Genomic DNA, 20,081 nt, shown 5'->3' with positions numbered 1-20,081 from the left:
CTTTCTTTCTTTTTTTGGCAGGCAACGGGCAAAGGTGCTTTCCTTTCTTTCCTCACAACTAATCCCCTGCAGCCCATTCATCCAGTGAATCCTATCCGGGTCCTCTTTGACTGTCAAGTTTTTTCGGCGAGCGAGCAAAAAATAACCCCGGCGCAAGCAGCGCGAGCACGTTGCCATGCAGCCATCTGTCGACCCAGAACTTTGCGCGAGCTCCATTCCCAATGAATATTTGAGTGCAAGGAGAGAATAGTTGTCGGCCCGAGGAATCGCAACGGATGGCATTGCCTTTCCAATGTATCTGGTTGTTTTTGCTCCACTCGTACCAAGCCCAACGAACCCGAAGTGCTCTGTTCTAGCCCTTGATGACTTGATTCCTAGACCACCAACCTTAGATGACCCACAGGTTCTTTTCCAATTAACATGTCATTTGGCCCGCTAGCCTCTTCGTCTCCATTCAAAAGGAAGTTCCTATAGGGTAATGCAGCAGAAAACAAGAAAAATCCGTACTACATACAAGCCGAGGACCACTATAAAGATGCATACAGATAATGACTTTGCCAGGAGACTTCCTTGATGAGCAGCGTGGCTAAAGTTTCTTCAGCCCTCGTATCACCTTCCCTAATTCATTTGCTTGGTTAAAATGTTCACATGTCATATTTCTTGTCAATTTTTTTTTGGGGCGAACCACCCCACTAGTAGAAAAGAGGGCTTTGGTTCAGGCCGGGTCAGCCCATTAGTCCCGGTTCAGTCCAGAACCGGGACCCATGGGGGCATTGGTTCCGGTTCGTGAGGCCAGGGGTCTGCCGGGCCTCGTGGGGGCATTGGTCCCGGTTCGTCTGGCCCCTTTGGTCCCGATTGGTGGGACGATCCAGGACCAATGAGCCTCGCTCCTGGCCCACCATCATTGATTCCGGTTGATGGTTTGAACCGAGACAACAGGCTTTCCTTTAGTCCCGGTTCATGCCACGAACCGGGACCAATGAGGTGCCTATATATACCCCTCGCCCGCGAGCAGAGCATTCCAGTGCTCTGTTTTTCTCTGGCCGGCGAGGGGAGGGCTTTGTGGTGCTCTAGCTCACCTCCTATGCACATGAGGTGTTCGATGAAATGCCCAAGCCGCACTAGTTAAGTTTTTTCCTCTCGAAACTCGACCTCAAAGCTCCATTTTCCTCGAGATTTGTCTAGGTTTAGCGGCCCGTCACGTCCCCATTCCCGTCTTCACCACCGTCGATCGCCCGCGCCGATCTCGTCATCGACACCACCGTGGTGAGCCTCTTGTTTTTTATCTTCTTTCTGAAAGAAAAAAAATTCTTACTTTAGATAGATACTTGTCTAATTTTCTTACTTTTATTATTGCTTGTTATTATATAGTGCGATGGTTTTGGTATCCACCCCTGTCGGCCCTCGTCCTGGCTATGATTCGGATGTGGTATATATATTATCTTTTTATAACTATTTGCTTCATTTATTGTTTATGACAATTATGCCGACCAACGTGACATAGATTTTATTTATGTAGGAGGTAGTTGAACCGGAAATTTCAACCAACCCTATTGTCGAGAGGTTAAATTTAGTTGAAGAAGAAAACAATTACTTGAAGGAAAAAAATAAAAAATTGAGGAGGAGAAGATGATATTGGAGTTGCATGTTGCGGATGTCGTCGATGATCACAAGATCAAGATGAATGCAATGCGGTTGAAGATAAGAAAGATTAGAAAATATGTCATTCATACCGAGGCTTGGTATCACTATGCCATTGGATCAATTGATACCTTGGTTGCGATTATGATCGCATTTGTTTTCGCATTGAAATGTTTTACATAGTTTCAATGTATGGTTTAATTAATTAGATGCTCTCGAGAGCTATATGTTGTTAGATGAGAACTATGTATGTACTTTGGTTTTAATGTAATGATGAACTTCTATTAATTTGGTCACTTAATTATCTATTCATGATGTTCTGTAATGGTTTTTGACACACTTAATTATGTATAATGCACGCAGATGAACCGGCAATGGATGTACGGTGACAGACACACCTCCGAGTACATTAAGGGCGTGCATGATTTTCTTGAAGTGGTTGAGGCAAACAAGCAGAATGGTTTTATGTGTTGTCCATACCCTAAATGTGGGAATACGAAGTCTTACTCTGACCGGAAAATCCTTCACACCCACCTGCTTTACAATGGTTTCATGCCACACTATAATGTTTGGATGAGGCACGAAGAAATAGGGGTTATGATGGAAGATGGCGAAGAAGAAGAGGACGATGATAACTATGTGCCCCCTGAATACGATGATGCTGCAACGGGGGAAGCTGCTGAAGATCAAGAGGAACCAGACGATGTGCCCAATGATGCTGCAACGGGGGAAGCTGCTGAAGATCAAGAGGAACCAGACGATGTGCCCGATGATGATGATCTCCGCCGGGTCATTGTCGATGCAAGGACGCAATGCGAAAGTCAAAAGAAGAAGCTGAAGTTCGATCGCATGTTAGAGGATCACAAAAAAGGGTTGTACCCCAATTGCGAAGATGGCAACACAAAGCTCGGTACCGTACTAGAATTGCTGCAGTGGAAGGCAGAGAATGATATGCCTGACAAAGGATTTGAGAAGCTAGTGAAAATATTGAAGAAGAAGCTTCCAAAGGATAACGAATTGCCCGACAGTACATACACAACAAAGAAGGTCGTATGCCCTCTAGGATTGGAGGTGCAGAAGATACATGCATGCCCTAATGACTGCATCCTCTACCGCGGTGCGTACAAGGATCTGAACACATGCCTGGTATGCGGTGCATTGCGGTATAAGATCAGACGAGATGACCCTGGTGATGTTGATGGCGAGCCCCCTAGGAAGAGGGTTCATGCGAAGGTGATGTGGTATGCTCCTATAATACCACGGTTGAAACATCTGTTCAGAAACGAAGAGCATGTCAAGTTGATGTGATGGCACAGTGAGGACCGTAAGAAAGACGGGAAGTTGAGAGCACCTGCTGACGGGTCGCAGTGGAGAAAAATCGAGAGAAAGTACTGGCCTGAGTTTGCAAGTGACCCAAGGAACGTATGGTTTGGTTTAAGCGCGGATGGCATTAATCCTTTCAGGGAGCAGAGCAGCAATCACAGCACCTGCCCCATGACTCTATGTATGTATAACCTTCCTCCTTGGATGTGCATGAAGCGGAAGTTCATTATGATGCCAGTTCTCATCCAAGGCCCTAAGCAACCCGGCAACGACATTGATGTGTTCCTAAGGCCATTAGTTGAAGAACTTTTACAGCTGTAGAATGGAAACAGTGTATGTACGTGGGATGAGCACAAACAGGAGGAATTTAACCTGCACGCGTTGTTGTTTGTAACCATCAACGATTGGCCCGCTCTCAGTAACCTTTCAGGACAGATAAATAAGGGATACCATGCATGCACGCACTGTTTAGATGAAACTGAAAGTATATACCTGGACAAATGCAGGAAGAATGTGTACCTGGGCTATCGTCGATTTCCTTCGACCAACCATCAATGTCGAAAGAAAGGCAAGCATTTCAAAGGCGAGGCAGATCACCGGAAGAAGCCCGCCATGCGTACCGGTGATCACATAATTGCTATGGTCAATGATTTACATGTAATCTTTAGAAAGGGTACCAGCGGACTAGTTGTTCCGAATGATGCTGAGGGACACGCACCCATGTGGAAGAAGAAATCTATATTTTGGGACCTACCCTACTGGAAAGACCTAGAGGTCCGCTCTTCAATCGACATGATGCACGTGACGAAGTACCTTTGCGTGAACCTGCTAGGCTTCTCGGGCGTGTATGGGAAGACAAAAGATACACCTGAGGCACGGGAGGACCTGCAACGTTTGCACGAAAAAGACGTCATGCCTCTGAAGCAGTATGAAGGTCCTGCCAGCTACGCTCTTACGAAAGAAGAGAAAGAATTCTTCTTTGAATGCCTGCTTAGTATGAAGGTCACAACTGGCTTCTCGTCGAATATAAAGGGAATAATAAATATGCCAGAGAAAAAGTTCCAGAACCTAAAGCCTCATGACTGCCACGTGATTATGACGCAACTGCTTCCGGTTGCATTGAGGGGGCTTCTACCGGAAAACATCCGATTAGCCATTGTGAAGCTATGTGCATTCCTCAATGCAATCTCTCAGAAGGTGATCGATCCAGAAATCGTACCAAGGCTAAGGAGTGATGTGGCGCAATGTCTTGTCAGTTTCGAGCTGGTGTTCCCACCATCCTTCTTCAATATCATGATGCACGTCCTAGTTCATCTAGTCGACGAGATTTTCATTCTGGGGCCCGTATTTCTACACAATATGTTCCCCTTTGAGAGGTTCATGGGAGTCCTAAAGAAATATGTCCGTAACTGCGCTAGGCTAGAAGGAAGCATCTCCATGGGCCATCAAACAGAGGATGTCATTGGGTTTTGTGTTGACTTCATTCCTGGCCTTAAGAAGATAGGTCTCCCTAAATCGTGGTATGAGGGGAGACTGACTGGAAAAGGCACGCTGGGAGGGTACTCAATAATATGCAGGGACGGATATTCTTGGTTTCAAGCACACTACACAGTTCTACAGAACTCTACCTTGGTGACCCTGTATGTCAATGAACACAAGAAAAGTCTGCGCTCCAAACACCCGGAGCAGTGCGACGACTGGATTACATGTGAACACATCAGGACTTTCAGCAGTTGGTTGGAAACACGTCTCAGAGGTGACAACACTGTTTGTGATGAGTTGTACTTGTTGTCCAGGGGACCATCTTTGACTGCATTGACTTACAAAGGATACGAGATAAATGGGAATACATTTTACATGATCGCCCTAGATCAAAAGAGCACCAACCAAAATAGCGGTGTCCGCTTTGATGCGGCAACCGAGAGGGGAAATGACACATATTATGATTACATAGTGGACATATGGGAACTTGACTACGGACATGATTTTAAGGTCCCTTTGTTTAAGTGCAAATGGGTCAATCTGTCAGTAGGCGGGGTACAGGTAGACCCACAGTACAGAATGACAACAGTGGATCTGAAAAATCTTGGGTACACCGACGAACCGTTTGTCCTAGCCAATGATGTGGCACAGGTTATCTATGTGAAGGACATGTCTACCAAACCGAGAAAAAGAAAAGATAAGGAAGTGAATACATCATACGATGAGCCAAAGCGCCACATAGTTCTTTCAGGAAAATGGACATTGTGGGAGTGGAGGGCAAGACAGACATGTCTGAAGATTATGAAAAGTTTCATGAAATTCCTCCCTTCAAAGTCAAGGCTGACCCAAGCATCCTGATAAACGATGAAGATTATACATGGTTACGGCGCAATAAGCAAATGACACAAGCGAAGAAAAAGTGAAGACTTTCTCCCGTAACTATTATGATGATACCATGCCAACTTTGTAACAGACGAGTATGATACCATTGTCCATTTTGTACATGCACATGCTATGTGGGTGGAATTATGATACCATGCCAACTTTTAACTTTTTTAGAGTTCATTTGAAATGCTTTAATGTCTTATGGTTCGGCCCTCGTAATACCATTATTCAAATTTTAACTATTCAAATTTGAAAACTAATGGCACTAACAGAAAGTTTATAATTTTTCTAAAACTAATGGCACTAACAGAAAGTTTATAATTTTTCTAACCTAAAATCAAAAAGAATTTAAAATTAAAGCAAAAACTAAAAGAAAATAAATTATGCAAAAAACAAAAGAAAAAACTTGAAAAAAACTATTTTTCTAGTAAAGTTAATCACGAACTTGTGATCCACACAAATTTCAAAGAATTCAAATTTTAACTACTGAAATTTGAAAACTAATGGCACTAACAAAAAGTTTATAATTTTTCTAAAACTAATGGCACTAACAGAAAGTTTATAATTTTTATGACCTAAAAGCAAAAACAATTAAAAAATAAAGCAAAGAATAAAAGAAAATAAATAATGCAAAAAACTAAACAGAAAAACTAGAAAAAAACTATTTTTGTTGTAAAGTTAATCACAAACTTGTGATTCACACAAATATCAAAGAATTCAAATTTGAACTATTCAAATTTCAAAACTAATGGCACTAACAGAAAGTTTATAATTTTTGTGACCTAAAAGAAAAATAATTTAAAATAAATTTTAATAAAATAAATAATAATAGAAACAATAAGTATTTTGTTGTAAGTAGAAACAAAACAAAATAAATAAAGCAACAAAAAACAAAAAAAGTGCCACCTGTTGGGCTCCCACGTCCTGAATACGACTAGAAACCCTACCATGGGCCAGGATTCAGGCCCGCAGGTGGCCGAGTAGGCCCATAGGCACACAACATATGGTTAGGCCCGAAAGCCTACAATTGAGAGGAGCTCGAGAGGGTGGGCGCAGCAGCGCTTATAAACCACTCTCGAGCTCTCTCAGCTAGCGAGGTGGTACTAAACTTTTGACGCGGGGCAGCACAAGGCCTTTGGTCCCAGTTGGTACCACCAACCGGGACTAAAGGGGGCATTGGTCCCGGTTCGTGGCACCAACCGGGACCAATGTGCCTCGCCCTTGACCCATGACCATTAGTCTCGGTTTGTGCCACAAACCGGGACTAAAGGGTTGGTCCTCGTTGCGGTCAGAGTTTAGTCCCACCTCGCCAACCAAAAGGCGCTCACACCAGTTTATAACCCTTCCCTCTCTTCCTTGTTGAGCTCCTCTCAAAGTGAAAATAGATGCCCTTATACAGGAAATTTGACCTAAATTCAGAGTGAATTTCTCTGAAATTCATAGAAAATTACTATGAATTTAGGTTGAATTTTCTCTTTAAGCGCATCTATGCTCATTTCTTTAGTAAAGTTAATCACAAACTTGTGATTCACACAAATTTCAAAGATTTCAAATTTTAATTATTCAAATTTGGAAACTAAAGGCACTAACAGAAAGTTTATAATTTTTCTAAAACTAATGGCACTAACAGAAAGTTTATAATTTTTCTGACCTAAAAGCAAAAAGAATTTAAAAATAAATCAAAAAATAAAAGAAAGTAAATAATGCAAAAAACAAAACAAAAAATATAAAAAAACTATTTTTATTGTAAACTTAATCACAAACTTGTGATTCACACAAATATCAAAGAATTCAAATTTGAACTATTCAAATTTCAAAACTAATGGCACTAACAGAAAGTTTATAATTTTTGTGACCTAAAAGAAAAATAATTTAAAATAAACTTTAATAAAATAAAAAATAGAAACAATAAGTATTTTGTTGTAAGTAGAAACACAATAAAATAAATAAAGCAACAAAAAAACAAAAAAAAAAGTGCCACCTACTGGGCCCCCACGGCCTGAATACGACTAGAAACCCTACCATGGGCCAGGATTCAGGCCCGCAGGTGGCCCAGTAGGCCCACAGGCACACAGCGTATGGTTAGGCCTGAAAGCCTACAATTGAGAGGAGCTCGAGAGGGTGGGCGCAGCAGCGCTTATAAACCACTCTCGAGCTCTCTCAGCTAGCGAGGTGGTACTAAACTTTTGACGCGGGGCAGCACAAGGCCTTTGGTCCCGGTTGGTACCACCAACCGGGACTAAAGGGGGCATTGGTCCCGGTTCGTGGCACCAACCAGGACCAATGTGCCTCGCCCCTGACCCATGACCTTTAGTCTCGGTTTGTGCCACAAATCGGGACTAAAGGGTTGGTCCTCGTTGCGGTCAGAGTTTAGTCCCACCTCGCCAACCGAAGGGCGCTCACACCGGTTTATAAGCCCTTCCCTCTCTACCTTGTTGAGCTCCTCTCAAAGTGAAAATAGATGCCCTTATACAGGAAATTTGACCTAAATTTAGAGTGAATTTCTCTGAAATTCATAGAAATTTACTATGAATTTAGGTTGAATTTTCTCTATAAGTGCATCTATGCTCATTTTTTTAGTAAAGTTAATCACAAACTTGTGATTCACACAAATTTCAAAGAATTCAAATTTTAATTATTCAAATTTGGAAACTAATGGCACTAACAGAAAGTTTATAATTTTTCTAAAACTAATGGCACTAACAGAAAGTTTATAATTTTTCTGACCTAAAAGCAAAAGGAATTAAAAAATAAAGCAAAAAATAAAAGAAAATAAATAATGCAAAAAAACAAAACAAAAAATAGAAAAAAACTATTTTTATAGTAAAGTTAATCACAAACTTGTGATTCACACAAATTTCAAAGAATTCAAATTTTAACTATTCAAATTTGAAAACTAATAGCACTAACAGAAAGTTTATAATTTTTCTGACCTAAAAGCAAAAAGAATTAAAAATAAACTTTAATAAAATAAATTAAAAATAGAAACAATAAGTATTTTTTTGTAAGTAGAAATAAAATAAAATAAATAAAGCAACAAAGAAAACAAAAAAAACAACTTTGAAAACTAATGGCACTAACAGAAAGTTTATAATTTTGTGACCTAAAAGAAAAAATAATTAAAAATAAATTTTAATAAAATAAATAAATAAAGCAACAATAAGTATTTTGTTGTAAGTAGAAACAAAATAAAACAAATAAAGCAACAAAGAAAACAAAAAAAACAAATTTGAAAACTAATGGCACTAACAGAAAGTTTATAATTTTTGTGACCTAAAAGAAAAATAATTAAAAATAAACTTTCATAAAATAAATAAAAATAGCAACAATAAGTATTTTGTTGTAAGTAGAAACAAAATAAAATAAATAAAGCAACAAAGAAAACAAAAAAAGTGCCACCTACCGGGCCCCCACGGCCTGAATACGACTAGAAACCCTACCATGGGCCAGGATTCAGGCCCGCCGGAGGCCCAGTAGGCACACAGGCACACAGCGTATGGTTTGGCCCGAAAGCCTACAATTGAGAGGAGCTCGAGAGGGTGGGCGCATCAGTGCTTATAAACCATCCTCGAGCTCTCTCAGCTAACGAGGTGGTACTAAACTTTTGATGCGGGGCAGCACAAGGCCTTTGGTCCCGGTTGGTGCCACCAACCGGGACTAAAGGGGTGCATTGGTCCCGCTTCATGGCACAAACCGGGACCAATGCCCCCCTTTAGTCCCAGTTGGTGCCACCAACCGGGACCAAAGGCCTCTGCTTCCCGCCCTTTGGGCTGCTGAAAAGAGACCTTTGGTCCTGGTTGGTGCCAGCAACAGGGACTAAAGGGGGGCATTGGTCCCGGTTTGTGCCACGAACCGGGACCAATGCTCTCAGTATATAAGAAACCACTTAGCGTTTTCCAGATACATCTCTGCATCACTTGCCCCGCCCCGACGCAGCCCGCCGCCCAGACGTCGTCCGCGTGCCGTGATACGTCTCCAACGTATCTATAATTTTTGATTGCTCCATGCTATATTATCTACTGTTTTGGACTATATTGGGCTTTATTTTCCACTTTTATATTATTTTAAGGACTAACCTATTAACCGGAGGCCCAGCCCAGAATTGATGTTTTTTGCCTATTTCAGTGTTTCGGATAAACGGAATATCAAATGGAGTCCAAACGGAATAAAATCTTTGGGAACGTGATTTTCTCACCGAACGTGATCCAGGAGACTTGGACCCTACTCCAAGGAACAAAAGAGGTGATCACGAGGGTGGGGGCGCCCCCCCTAGGGCGCGCCCCCTGCCTTGTGGGCCCCTCGTTGCTCCTCCGGCGTACTTCTTCCTCCTATATATACACACGTACCCCCAAACGATCAGAACAGGAGCCAAAAACCTAATTCCACCACCACAACTTTTTGTATCCACGAGATCCCATCTTGGGGCCTGTTCCGGAGCTCCGCCGGAAGAGGGCCGTCATCACGGAGGGCTTCTACATCATCATAGCCTCTCTGATGAAGTGTGAGTAGTTTACCTCAGACCTTCGGGTCCATAGTTAGTAGCTAGATGGCTTCTTCTCTCTCTTTGAATCTCAATACAAAGTTCTCCCCCTCTCTTGTGGAGATCTATTCGATGTAATCTTCTTTTCGCGGTGTGTTTGTTGAGACCGATGAATTGTGGGTTTATGATCAAGTCTATCTATGAATAATATTTGAATCTTCTCTGAATTTTTTTATGTATGATTGGTTATCTTTGCAAGTCTCTTTGAATTATCCGTTTGGTTTGACCAACTAGATTGGTAGTTCTTGCCATGGGAGAAGTGCTTAGCTTTGGGTTCAATCTTGCGGTGTCCTTACCCAGAGACAGAAGGGGCAGCAAGGCACGTATTGTATCGTTGCCATAGAGGATAACAAGATGGGGTTTATTTCATATTGCATGAATTTATCTCTCTACATCATGTCATCTTGCTTAAGGCGTTACTCTGTTTTTAACTTAGTACTCTAGATGCATGCTGGATAGCGGTCGATGAGTGGAGTAATAGTAGTAGATGCAGAATCGTTTCGATCTACTTGTCACGGACGTGATGCCTATATACATGATCATGCCTAGATATTCTCATAACTATGCTCAATTCTGTCAATTGCTCAACAGTAATTTGTTCACCCACCGTAGAATACTTATGCTCTTGAGAGAAGCCACTAGTGAAACCTATGGCCCCCGGGTCTATTCTCATCGTATCAATCTCCATTACTTTAATCTTTCTTTGGTTTTTTACTTTGCCTTTACTTTTTACTTTGCATCTTTATACCAAAAATACTAAAAATATTATATCTATCAGATCTCACTCTCGTAAGTGACCGTGAAGGGATTGACAACCCCTAATCGCGTTCGTTGCGAGTAGCTATCGCTTTGTGCAGGTACGAGGGACTTGAGTGTGGCCTCCTACTGGATTGATACCTTGGTTCTCAAAAACTGAGGGAAATACTTACGCTACTCTGCTGCATCACCCCTTCCTCTTCGGGGAAAACCAACACAAGCTCAAGACGTAGCAAGAAGGATTTCTGGCGCCGTTGTCGGGGAGTCTACGCAAAAAGTCAACATACCAAGTACCCATCGCAATCCCTATCTCTCGCATTACATTATTTGCCATTTGCCTCTCGTTTTCCTTTCCCCCAATTCACCATTGTCGTTTTATTCGCCCTCTCTCTCTATCCTCCCTCTCTATTTGCCTCTTTTTGCCCGCTTGTCTTTTTTGTTTGCTCGTGTGTTAGATTGCTTGTTTGTCGCGATGGCTCAAGATAATACTAAATTGTGTGACTTCACCAATACCAATAATAATGATTTCCTTAGCACTCCGATTTCTCCTCTTACCGATGCTGAATCTTGTGAAATTAATACTGCTTTGTTGAATCTTGTTATGAAAGATCAATTCGCCGGCCTTCCTAGTGAAGATGCCGCCACTCATCTGAATAGCTTCGTTGATTTATGTGATATGCAAAAGAAAAAAGATGTCAATAATGATGTCGTTAAATTGAAGCTATTTCCTTTTTCGCTTAGAGATCGTGCTAAAGCTTGGTTTTTGTCTTTGCCTAAAAATAGTATTGATTCATGGAACAAGTGCAAAGATGCTTTTATCTCTAAGTATTTTCCTCCCGCTAAGATCATCTCTCTTAGAAACGATATTATGAACTCTAAACAACTTGATCATGAACATGTTGCACAAGCTTGGGAGAGAATGAAATTAATGATACGTAATTGCCCTACTCATGGTTTGAATTTGTGGATGATTATACAAAAAATTTATGTCGGATTGAATTTTGCTTCTAGAAATCTTTTAGATTCGGCCGCGGGAGGCACTTTTATGGAAATCACTTTAGGAGATGCTACTAAACTCCTAGATAATATTATGGTTAATTATTCTCAATGGCATACTGAAAGATCTTCTAATAAAAAGGTGCATGCGATAGAAGAAATTAATGTGTTGAGTGGAAAGATGGATGAACTTATGAAATTATTTGCTACTAAGAGTGTTTCTTCTGATCGTAATGATATGCCTTTGTCTACTTTGATTGAGAATAACAATGAATCTATGGATGTGAATTTTGTTGGTAGGAATAATTTTGGTAACAACGCTTATAGAGGGAATTTTAATCCTAGGCCATATCCTAGTAATCCTTCTAATAATTATGGGAATTCCTACAACAACTCTTATGGAAATTATTATAAGATGCCTTCTGAATTTGAGAATAGTGTTAAAGAGTTTATGAATTCACAAAAGAATTTTAATTCTTTGCTTGAAGAGAAATTGCTTAAGGTTGATGATTTGGCTAGGAACGTTGATAGAATTTCTCTTGAGATTGATTCCTTAAAGCTTAGATCTATTCCTCCTAAGCATGATATAAATGAGTCTCTCAAAGCCATGAGAATTTCCATTGATGAGTGCAAGGAAAGAACCGCTAGGATGCGTGGTTCCAAAGATGCCTTTATTAAAGCGTGTTCCTCCAATTCCTATGAAAATCAAGATGAAGATCTAAAAGTTATTGATGTGTCCACTATTAAATCTTTGTTTTGCAATATGAATCTTGATGAAACTGAATATAATCTTCCTTTACATAGAAGGCGTTCTAAAAATTCAGAGTATTTAGATCTTAATGATGAAATTGGTGAAAGTGGGATTGAAAGAAATAAAAATCTAGATGTTGCTAAACCCACTATATTGGATTTCAAGGAATTTAATTATGAAAGTTTCTCTTTAATTGATTGTATTTCCTTGTTGCAATCTGTGCTAAATTCTCCACATGCTTATAGTCAAAATAAAGCCTTCACCGAACATATTGTTGATGCCTTGATGCAATCTTATGAAGAAAAACTTGAGATAAAAGTTTCTATCCCTAGAAAACTCTATGATGAGTGGGAACCAACTATTAAAATTAAATTAAAGATCATGAGTTTTATGCTTTGTGTGATTTGGGTGCTAGTGTCTCTACTATTCCCAAGACTTTGTGTGATTTACTAGATTTCCGTAATTTTGATGATTGCTCTCTAAACTTGCATCTTGCGGATTCCACTATTAATAAACCTACAGGAAGGATTAATGATGTTCTTATTGTTGCAAATAGGAATTATGTGCCCGTAGATTTCATTGTTCTTGATATAGATTGCAATCCTTCTTGCCCTATTATTCTTGGTAGACCTTTCCTTAGAACGGTTGGTGCGATTATTGATATGAAGGAAGGGAATATTAGATTTCAATTTCCATTAAAAAAGGGCATGGAACACTTTCCAAGAAAGAAAATAAATTACCATATGAAACTATCATGAGAGCCACTTATGGATTTCCCACCAAAGATGGCAATACCTAGATCTATCCTCGCTTTTATGCCTAGCTAGGGGCGTTAAACGATAGCGCTTGTTGGGAGGCAACCCAATTTTATTTTTATTCCTTGCTTTTTTCTCCTGCTTAGTAATAAATAAATTATTTAGCCTCTGTTTTGGTTGTGTTTTTTGTTTTTAATTATTGTTTGTGCCAAGTAGAACCGTTGGGAAGACTTGGGGAAAGTCTTGTTGAACTTGCTGTAAAAAACAGAAACTTTAGCGCTCACGAGAACTGCTGTCATTTTTATTTGGAGAGTGCTATTTAGTTAATTATTTTTGAAGATGATTAATAGATAAATTACTCACGTCCAGCAATTTATTTTAGAATTTTTGGGGTTCCAGATCTTGCGCTAGCTATAGATTACTACAGACTGTTCTGTTTTTGACAGATTCTGTTTTTCATGTGTTTTTTGCTTATTTTGATGAATCTATGGCTAGTAAAATAGTTTATAATCCATAGAGAAGTTGGAATAAAGTAGGTTTAACACCAATATAAATAAATAATGAGTTCATTACAGTACCTTGAAGTGGTCTTCTGTTTTCTTTCGCTAACGGAGCTCCCGAGTTTTATATTTTGAGTTTTGTGTTGTGAAGTTTTCAAGTTTTGGGTGAATTCTTTTGATGGATCATGGAACAAGGAGTGGCAAGAGCCTAAGCTTGGGGATGCCCATGGCACCCCCAAGACAATCCAAGGGCACCAAAAAGTCAAAGCTTGGGGATGCCCGGAAGGCATCCCCTCTTTCGTCCACTTCCATCGGTAATTTACTTAGAGCTATATTTTTATTCACCAACATGATATGTGTTTTGCTTGGAGCGTGAGGGAGTCCTGGATTAGGGGGTCTCCGGACAGCTGGACTATATCCTTTGGCTGAACTGTTGGACTATGAAGATACAAGATTGAATACTTCGTCTCGTGTCCGGATGGGGCTCTACTTGGCGTGGAAGGCAAGCTAGGCAATACGGATATGGATATCTCCTCCTTTGTAACTGACCTTGTGTAACCCTAACCCTCTCCGGTGTCTATATAAACCGAAGGGTTTTAGTCCGTAGGACAACAATCACAACATACAATCATACCATAGGCTAGCTTCTAGGGTTTAGCCTCTCTGATCTCGTGGTAGATCTACTCTTGTACTACCCATATCATCAATATTAATCAAGAAGGACGTAGGGTTTTACCTCCATCAAGAGGGCCCGAACCTGGGTAAAACATCGTGTCCCCTGCCTCCTGTTACCATCCGGCCTAGACACACAGTTCGGGACCCCCTACCCGAGATCCGCCGGTTTTGACACTGACATTGGTTCTTTCATTGAGAGTTTTGTTGTGCCGTAGCCACCAGGAAGGATGTCTCATCCCGTTTTAAAGACGGCATTGTTGCTAAGGGAGCTTTGGCTATCGGCCAAACTCTCCGGCTAGGTGGTTTTCTTATGACCGCCTGTTCGGCCGCTGCGCCGACGATGACTTCTCGGGTCATCAAAAGCAATCTTCACGTCAACTCGAAACTCGCCGAGCAGTTAGATCCAATGGAACTCTTTTCCCTGAACGAGCTCTTGGATCACATCGCCGCCCTGGGAGTCGCTACAGACTACGATCAGATTGGGCCTAAACCCGATCTGAGAGAGATCAACTCTCCCCAGGTCACCCATCACGTTGCAGTGGTGGAGGAACAATGCGGCAACCCTTCATCTATCTTAAGGACTAGCTATGTCCGGATTCCTGATCCCTCCAAGCCGGATACCCGCGGAGGGGAGGACATCACTCAGGACCTGAACCTAGAGTCAGGCAGCGGGCTAGATTTATTGGAAAACATCCAAGAATCCAAACTTCCGAGTTTTGAAACTCCTTGGCCCGTGAGTCTCAGATTGGGTGAGGATTCAGGTTCAATTCCACCCACCCACCCAAACATAAGCGATCTATCCCAAATTAGGCAAGAGCCCGAAGAAACAGTACACCATTACTGGGCCAGATTCCTCCTGGCCATGAACAGGATAAAGGACTGCCGCGAGGAAGACGCAATTTCATTCTTCTGCAATAATTGCACAGACAAGGGAATTCGCAACGCCATAAATCGCCGCAAAATTACACGCTTTGCCAACTTGGTGTCCGTAGTATGAAAGTACTGTGCGATGGAAAGCGCCTGGAAAACCGAAATAAAATTTTGGGATAATTCGGCCCTGAATACAAACCCAGTCCAAAATAAAAGGGTGCATTATCACAATACACCTGGGTTAACTACCAAAAAGAAAAAGCCCTCTACGGGGCAAGGAACCATACTGGAGGGATGGCTCAACGGACCCTGCAAAATTCATAGTACAGCGGATGCAATACCAACGCACAGCCTTAGAGCATGTTGGATACTCTGGTAGGTGGCCAAAAGTGGTGAGGATCTACTCCTCCCAAATACCACAGAGCACCATCCTGTGGACAACAATAAGGTGTTAACGGTCTTTGAGACCTTCGCGTCAAATAATAGACGCAAGCGAACACTCCGCAGCATGGCCGAAATCTGCCACATAGCAGAAATAAATCCTTGGAGTGACACGGCTATTACCTTCAATGCCAGTGACGAACCTAAATTCCGAACAGCCCGAGCACCAGCCGCACTGGTCCTCAGTCCAATCGTGGACGGCTTTCGACTCACCAAGGTACTCATGGACGGCGGCAGCGGATTAAACCTCATCTATGAGGAAACTCTTCAAAAGATGGAAATAGACTGGAGCCGCATTGAGCAAAGTAGCACAACCTTTAGAGGAATCATCCCCAGTCGGGAAGCACGCTGTGCTGGGAAAATCACACTAGATGTGGTATTCGGCACGCCGGATAATTACAGGTCCGAAGAAATTACATTCCAAGTGGCCCCGTTCAGCAGCGGATACCACGCTCTATTAGGGCGGGAGGCGTTTACAATCTTCCAAGCCATACCCCATTACGGGTACATGAAGCTCAAAATGCCCAGGCCCAACGGAATCATCACTCTTGCTAGTGATCCGGAGATAGCACTCCGCGCCGAAAATAAGATAGCCGCACTGGCCCTTGAGGCACTATCCGAAGCCCTAGCGACCGAGGAACTAATTGCGCTGTGCTCCACAGTGAACAGGGACGACGTGATACTCGATAAAAGATCCAAGTCCACCTCCTTTAAACCGGCAGACGAAATAGTCAAATTCCAAGTCCATCCAACGGACACTACAAAAACAGCTTCCATCGGGGCACAATTAAACCCTGATGTCGACGCTGCACTGCGAGAGTTCCTACGTGAGAACTGGGACATTTTTGCCTGGCACCCTTCAGACATGCCAGGAATCCCACGCAGGCTGGCCGAGCACAGCCTAAATATCCTAAAAGGATTCAAGCCAGTCAAGCAGGCTCTTCGGCGTTTCTCCGAACCTAAGAGACAAGCCATGGGAGAGGAACTAGCCAAGCTATTGGAGGCCGGATTCATCAGAGACATAAAACATCCGGACTGGCTAGCAAACCTGGTGATGGTACCAAAGAAGGACAAATCATCGCGCTTGTGCGTCGATTTTAAGGACCTTAACAAGGCCTGCCCAAAGGATCCCTTCCCCCTCCCCCGCATCGATCAAATCATCGATGCTACCGCAGGACATGATTCATTGTGTTTCCTCGATGCATACTCCGGCTACCATCAAATTAAAATGGCAGAGCCAGACCAAGCCGCAATGGCATTCATCACACCATACGGCCCATTCTGCTTCAACACAATGCCCTTCGGGCTCAAAAACACCGGCGCAACATATCAGCGCATGATTCAGACATGTCTGGCAAACCAGATCGGAAAAACAGTGGAGGCATACGTAGATGACGTGGTCGTCAAAACCAAGCATGTCGAATCTCTAGTAGACGACTTGAGGCTCACATTCGATAACCTCTGAACATATGACATCAAGCTCAACCCGGAAAAATGTGTTTTTGGCGTACCAGCCGGAAAGCTCCTGGGATTCATTGTCTCCGGTAGAGGTATTGAAGCTAATCCGGCCAAAATCCGAGCGTTGTCAGAGTTGGCTACCCCAACAGACCTCAAACATATACAAAAATTGACCGGATGCGTAGCGGCTCTAAGCCGCTTTATCTCCCACTTGGGAGAAAAGGCATTACCCCTGTATCGCCTCCTCCGTCGCACCGAACACTTCGAGTGGATGGATGCCACCACGGCCGGACTCAACCAAATAAAATCCATATTGGCAACAAACCCAGTCCTGGCCGCGCCAAACATTGGCGAACCAATGCTATTATACATTGCGGCAACTCATCAAGTAGTAAGCGCAGTGCTCGTCGTCGAGCGAGAAGTGGACAAACACAAATCCTCCCTTCAAAAGCCGGTTTACTATGTGTCCACTGTCCTTACTCCATGCAAATCACGGTACCCGCATTATCAAAAGATAGCATATGCGGTACTTATGGCATCCCGGAAGCTGCGACACTACTTTCAAGAGTGTTCGATAACGGTAGCCTCGGAAGTACCACTTAACGATATTATAAACAACCGCGACGCGACGGGCCGGATTGCCAAATGGGCCATTGAGCTCCTCCCGTTCGACATAACTTACAAGCCACAGCGAGCTATTAAGTCGCAAGTTTTGGCTGACTTCGTCGCCGAGTGGACGGAAGCCGAACTCCCTAAGGAGTACGACACATATTCAAACTGGATCATGCACTTCGACGGCTCCAAAATGTTGGCTGGTCTGGGGCTGGCGTCGTTTTGACGTCCCCAACGGGAGATACCGTTCAATACGTACTACAGATAATGTATACGGACTCCAACAACGCAGCCGAATATGAGGCCCTTCTACATGGTCTCCGGATGGCAGTATCCATGGGCATTCAACGCCTAGAGGTGCGCGTGGATTCGAACCTCGCGATATCCCAAATAAATGGAGACTTTGATGCCAAGGATCCGAAAATGGCAGCTTATCGCAATGCCGTCCTAAAAATGTCAGCTCGGTTTGAGGGGCACGAATTTCACCATGTGGCTCGGGAAAACAATCAGGCGGCGGATATCCTCGCCCGCATTGGTGCAAAATGCGACGCGGTCCCTCCCAACATATTTCTGGAAAGGCTCTTCAAGCCATCCGTAGCATGGGAAGGGGACACCGGTAACAACAGTTCGGACGCGGCCAAAATACCCGATACCGAACTCTCTGACACAATCGGAGGCTCCCACACTGAAATAACACATCCAGCCCACGAAATAATGGCCACTATTGCCCCATGGACAGAACCATTTCTGGCCTACCTAACTAGACAGGAACTTCCCGAAGACCAAAATGAGGCACGCTGCATAGTGCGGCGATCCAAGGCCTACAGGGTCCATGAGGGAGAATTGTACAAGAAAAGCACTACCGGGGTCCTTCAAAGGTGCATCTCCGAAGAAGAAGGGCGGAACCTTTTGGCAGAAATTCACGCCGGACTTGGCGGTCACCATGCCGCAGCCCGGGCTCTTGTAAGCAAGGCCTTCCGTATAGGATTCTATTGGCCAACGGCCCAGGCAGATGCACAGGACTTGGTCCAACGTTGCGCCAGTTGCCAGCTCTTTGCAAATCAAAGCCACATGCCACCCACTGCCCTCCAAACAATCCCCATTACATGGCCCTTCGCGGTCTGGGGCTTGACATGGTTGGACCCCTTAAAGGGGGAACCCACAAGAAAAAATACTTATTGGTCATGGTGGATAAATTCACCAAATGGATAGAGGCTAAACCGGTTAAGACAGCCGAATCCGGACCGGTGATAGATTTCATATCCGGGGTCGTACACCGTTATGGCGTCCCCCACAGCATCATCACTGATAACGGCACGAACTTCACGGCCGACAAGATAAAACTCTAGTGCAGCAAAATGGGCATCAAGCTCGATTATGCTTCGGTCTATCACCCACAAACCAACGGTCAAGTCGAACGAGCAAACGGTCTTATAATGAGCGGCATTAAACCCAGATTACTGCGTTCCTTAACGGAGTCTGACACACACTGGGTAGAGGAGCTCGACTCCATACTCTGGGGGATGCGGACCACGCCGAATCGTAGTACTGGATATACACCGTTTTTATGGTGTACGGCACAGAGGCAGTCTTGCCCTATGACATAATTCATGACTCACCTCGAGTGCGCATGTACGAAGAAAGAGAAGCCGAGCTCGATCGGCAGGACAGTCTGGACACCTTGGAGGAAGAGCGCGACGTAGCCAAAGCCCGTTCCGCATTTTACCAGCAACAGGCTCGCAGATACCAAAGCAGAGAAGTACGGGCCAAAACTTATAACGTTGGCAAACTAGTTCTACGACTGCCGGATAAGAAAAAGAACAAGCTCGAGCCCAAATGGGAAGGTCCCTTCATTATCGACCAAGTTCTGACCGGTGGAGCGTACCGACTGCGGGATGCATCGACTAGTCGACTCGAGCCAAACCCATGGAACGCAGCTAGGCTTCGAAGATTCTACGCCTACCACCGGACTCTATGTTAGTCCCCTCCCTTTGTCCATTTTCTGCATATGCATCATCTATCTTGTTTCCCTTTCTTTCTTTTTCTTATTATTTCTCTAGGCCTTCAAGGGTCACCTTGTGCCTCACTCATACATTTCAGATGCACTAGCCGCACTCTTCATACCTGGGGGCTTCTTTCACAGAAGCTTAAATTATTTACCTGGGCCTCACGCCCAACACATGTGCTATACTTCCGCATGTACCTTTTTTCACCATTATATGCATCGATATGACTTAAGTTTTGGCCAAGCTGGGTTGCATGGCTCTTGTATTTATGCCCTACGTTCCCGTTAATTTGGCTAGGGCATAAGGGGAGCACCTCTGCGATTGTTACCACCGGGTCAGCCGGATGTGTACCTCAGACTGGGTGAAGCCGAAAGCTAGCGTTCTTAAGGG

Source organism: Triticum dicoccoides, chromosome 2A, assembly GCF_002162155.2.
Source record: "Triticum dicoccoides isolate Atlit2015 ecotype Zavitan chromosome 2A, WEW_v2.0, whole genome shotgun sequence".
Lineage (NCBI taxonomy): Eukaryota > Viridiplantae > Streptophyta > Magnoliopsida > Poales > Poaceae > Triticum > Triticum dicoccoides.
Note: the sequence above shows the minus strand (reverse complement) of the source record.